The sequence below is a fragment of the Benincasa hispida genome, chromosome 4, assembly GCF_009727055.1.
Source record: "Benincasa hispida cultivar B227 chromosome 4, ASM972705v1, whole genome shotgun sequence".
In the NCBI taxonomy this organism is placed as follows: domain Eukaryota; kingdom Viridiplantae; phylum Streptophyta; class Magnoliopsida; order Cucurbitales; family Cucurbitaceae; genus Benincasa; species Benincasa hispida.
This window is the reverse complement of record NC_052352.1, coordinates 25,104,586-25,109,538: the sequence shown is the minus strand read 5'-3', so window position 1 is coordinate 25,109,538 and position 4,953 is coordinate 25,104,586. Positions and strand designations below refer to the sequence as shown.

The following is a 4,953-nucleotide window of genomic DNA, read 5'->3' as shown; positions in this document are numbered from 1 at the left end:
AAATTAAAAAAAAAAAAGAAAGAAAAAACAGAGAGAAAAAAAAGAGAAAAAAAATCTTAAAAAAGGGGGAATAAAAAGAAACATGTGAAAAGAAAAAAAAGAAGGGAAAAAGAAAAGAAAAGAAAAGAAAAAAAAGAGAGAAAAAGAGGAAAAAAAAACAGAAAAGAAAAAGAAAGCAAAAAGAGAAGGGAAAAAATATATTGTTTAAAGAAAAAAAATAAACGTGAAAAAGAAAAAAAAATAATAAAATATATATACAAAAAGATAAAAAAAAGGGGCAATTTCTTCTCCACCGTAATCCACCACCATCTTCTCTCTCCATCTCAACTATCAGTCTCTTTCTCTTTCAAATTACCGTTTTCTCCCTCTCCTCCTTAGTAACTTCCACCCATCAATGGCTAAAACAACGATACAAATCCTGCTAGGGCGTTTCGGTGGATCTTATGTTCCAGTGAGAAAGAAAATAATTGCAGGCAGAAGATCATGAAGGAGATGATTTATTAATCAAGATGGCAGTAGGGGACGAAATCGATTCGGACAACACAACAACAACTCACACTGTCCAACCTTGGCGAGATCCTACTCCTTATCCCGATGAGGTGTTACACGATTTTTAGCATAGCTTATGTGGACGTCGAGGGTGGAGAAGTATAACATTAAGTGTGCAACACACAACACATAAAAATTAGAGGTGAACTCCTCCAACCAGTCAATACCTTCTGGACAACTGCTAGATGACTCCAAAAGCGTGTTGAGTACCTCGTTTTGCCTGGTATGTAGCATCCCACACTTATTTATTTATTTATTAATAATGTAAAACTTTTCCCTTTTCAGTAATTGTCCTTAGTTGAAAGACATGTTTGGAATTTCGAATTTAAAGTATAAGTGCAAGGATTTAAGTATTGTCGTGGAATTTATTCAAAAAATTTTTCAATTTGGAAAAAAAGGTTATGACAGGAATTAATTATTTTTGGAAAAAGGAAAGGAATTAAATAGTATAAAGTGGGTTAAGGAAAAAAAAATCTAATTCAAGTTATACTATTTTCCTTTTATTATTATTATTATTATTATTATTATTGTTATTATTATTATTATTTTATTACTTTTTATAAAGTTTGAGGAGATTCTAATTCAAATTTTATTCTAGATTCAAGCCAGCCAAATCGGGTGGTGAGAGAGATAGATGTCAAATTCATCCCAAATTAAAATTTGGCCATATCCCAAATTTTATCAAAATTCAAATGATTAACTTTGATATTGAATTATGAATAAAATGTCAAGTTAAAATTTCGCCATATTCCACCTTTTATCCCAAATTTGAGTTAAACTTATGTACTGAATTCATAGTTTGACTTACACATCATTTGAGGTTAAATTCAAGAAAAAATATATTTGAATTCCGATCACAACTTCATCTTTTTCGAAATTCACCCACCCATAAGCGTGCATAAATCTCGAAAGGGGCATTTGTTGAAGGATAAAATTTTGGACCAATCACAAGTTGCCACGTCGTTTACTAAATTAATGATGAAATTCTAAATCATTGAATTTGGCCTAATTAGGAGTTGACATATGTATCGAATTAAAGTTAAAGACAAATTTCGATGACATTACGTGGTTTTGTCATGACCATTGAATCAGATAATTGGACTCAATTTGATATTATTATTTGGGTCAAAGTCCAACTAAGCCCAAAAATAGGTCGAATTTGACTCAAATATCAAATCAGGCCTAAATCCAATTAATTGGTCCCAAAGACCAAACCCATGGACCAACCAAACCCAAACCCATGGGCTAACCAGACCCAAGCCCATGAAGCCCATCAGAGAGCCCTATAAATAGAGACACTCTTCTCATTTCAAGGGACAACATTTTCTCCTGAAGCCCTCTTAGAAGACAAAAGACCCTTGAAGACACAAAGACTTTTCCAAGACTTCTACTTCAAGCTAGCTTCCAAGACTTCTACTTCAAGAACGTTCGATGCTTTTCTTCTTCAAGTCAAGCACATTCACCCAACTAAGAGAGAATCAGAGGATCAAGTATTAGAGATCGAACCACATCGCATCAAATCAACATCAACACCAACTCAAGTTCAACTCCACAAAACACATTTCTCTGGAAACCTCGTGTGAACAAAGACACCATCTCTAGTGAATCCAGAAGAAAACACAACCTCTAGTGAATCTCGAAGGAAAGCACTACCTCTAGTGAATCTCGAAGGAAAGCACTACCTCTAGTGAATCCCGAAGGAAACACAACCTCTAGTGAATCTCGAAGGAAAGCACTACCTCTAGTNCACTACCTCTAGTGAATCCCGAAGGAAACACAACCTCTAGTGAATCTCGAAGGAAAGCACTACCTCTAGTGAATCCCGAAGGAAACACAACCTCTGGTGAATCTCAAAGGAAAGCACCACTTCTAGAGAATCCCGAAGAAAACACAACCTCTGGTGGATCTCGAAGGAAACACAACCTCTGGTGGATCTCGAAGGAAACCACCAACTCTAGTTAATCCTGAAGAACACACAACCTCTGGTGAATCCTGAAGGAAAGCACCACCTCTAGTAAATCTCAAAGGAAACACAACCTCGGGTGGATCCCGAAGGAAACCATCACCTCTAGTGAATCCTGAAGGACACACAACCTCTAGTGGGTATCTAACTAATCAGTGAGGACATTATCACGATCCCAACATCAGTATCATAAGATGATTCTATAACATACATATGCATCTCATCATCATGGTTTTATAACATACATATACATCTCGTCATCCTAGTCCCATAACATACATATACATCTCATCATCATGGTTCTATAACATACATATACATCTCATCATCATGTTTTTATAACACACATATAGATTTTGTCATCATACCTCTATAACATACATATACATCTCATCATCCTTAGATTCAGCAGGATCTCCCAGAATAATAATATACCCAAATGATGCTAGCATTCAAACATCTCTATGCGCATCTAGTCTTTTAAACCTTCATGCCAGCAAGGCATACATAAACGTCAAACCATCAATATATCCTCAATAAATTATAATTATCAATACCTGGCTCTAGTCCTTTCAAACCTCAGTCAATGAAGGCATACATAAATATCAATAAATCATAATTATCCTTACCTGGCATTACGACAGTTTTAGTAGTAAGATTACTCACCTCAAATTAAGTCCAAGAAAATTAGCAATTCAAAGTCCTCTCTTTATCTTGAGTAGGATTCTTGAACAAATCCCTAAATGTTAACCCATTTCAATTTCCACATTAGTGGCCTAATTTCAAACAAAATTATCCAAATATTGCCAAAATAAATCCCAACAAATTCAAATATTCTTTACCCAAAGTATAGCTTGTTTAAAAAATTGCTCCCAATCTCCCAACAAATGCCTCAGACTATGCAAATTTAATAGTAATGGGTAGAACCTCCAAATTCCAACACACTATATTTAAATCAATGGTTCTAAGGCTTAATACACTTACCAAAGCGTGAAAAAACCCTTTTGATATTGTCGGACGGTGGCTCCAAATCTCCTTGAAATCTCAAATTAATCTTCCACAATCAAGATTTAATCCACAATTTGACCGAATATCCATTTGATAACCAAAATCTTTGAAGAATGAAAACCAAAACATACCAAAAGTCATAACTCCGGAACCTTATGTTGCTGGATAGTAGTTCTTGACACCTTGAAACCTCGATCTAAATTGAAACATAGTGAGTATCAATATGACTGAACCAAACTTAAATGTGTATCCAAGACTTCCTGAGAAAACCTCACAAAAAAACCTACCCAAGATCCAAATTCCGTCAAGTTGTGCGGGACCCGACGACTGATCAGAAGATGTCGGCGAGGCGAGACAGGGGCTAAGTGGATGACTACAGACAGCTGGCGCTCACGGCTGGAATGACGCGTGAAGAAGCCGAGGTGAGGGACGACGTGCAAAGGCTAGCTTCAGTTGAAGGTCGGCGAGGCTGACGACACGCGCAACTGAGTCTTGCAAACGGTGTGGACAATGGACTGTTGGCGTGGGACGACTCGACTCTAGTCCGTGCGAAGGATGGGTGGTGTGGCTAGGACTCCGATGCACGGTGACTCGGAGGCGGCAGAAAGCGTTGAATCTCGTGGCAGCGGGAGGTGTTGAAGTTTGCAGCGGCTGGAGCTAGGGCTTCAGCGAGGGAGGCAAGGAGATTGGGGGGTGGTGGAAATAAAATTAAAATAAAAATAAAAAATAATACAATAAAATATTTATTTTAATTTTATACAATCTTATCTTATTTTATTTTATTCTCTTCCTTCCAACTTCTAACCCCCTTTTTTTCTCTTAAATTTTCAATTAAAAAAGAATTTAACTAATCTCCTTTCAAAAAATGAAATTAATTCTTGACATTCATTTTAAATTAAATTTGGACGACATAAATTTCCAAAATTACATTTAAATTTTCAAAATTCAACAAACGTCCTCCATTAATATAAACTACCGAAATTACATTGCAACAAAAATTTCGGGTGTTACATTCTTCCTCACTTACAGAACTTTCGTCCTCGAAAGTTACCCCTAGAATAGCTCCGGGTATTGGGCTCTCATCTCATCCTCTCGCTTCTAGGTGACTTCATTGAACTGATGATTTTGCTAAAAAAATTTCACAAAAGCTATCTCCCTGCTACGCAATGTCTTTATTGAAGGAACTCTTAACAAAGAGACCCGTGAGCAGAAGCGAGATTGTTGCAAACCCCATTGTGACATAATGTACATATTTACAATCAAACAGTAATAGTTATGCAAAACTCTAAATTACAACATGCTTCAAAAGGGAAATACTAAGATTCAAGAGAACTTACCCTTGAAGAACTATTTTTCTCGTTCTCTTGAACTCACTACATGATCCTTCACCAACACGAATGAATCTACACTCGGATAGTAATCTCCTCAGCAAT

At 36.2% G+C, this 4,953-nt stretch overlaps 1 long non-coding RNA gene across 1 annotated transcript; it reads right to left on the bottom strand.

Moving 5' to 3' along the window:
* Positions 1-2,799: 2,799 nt before the first annotated feature.
* LOC120075012 lies at positions 2,800-4,235 on the bottom strand. Its single transcript, XR_005481181.1, has 2 exons — positions 3,808-4,235; positions 2,800-3,716 (listed from the first exon to the last, which is right to left on the bottom strand). It is a non-coding gene; the product is annotated as an uncharacterized LOC120075012 (long non-coding RNA).
* Positions 4,236-4,953: the final 718 nt, after the last annotated feature.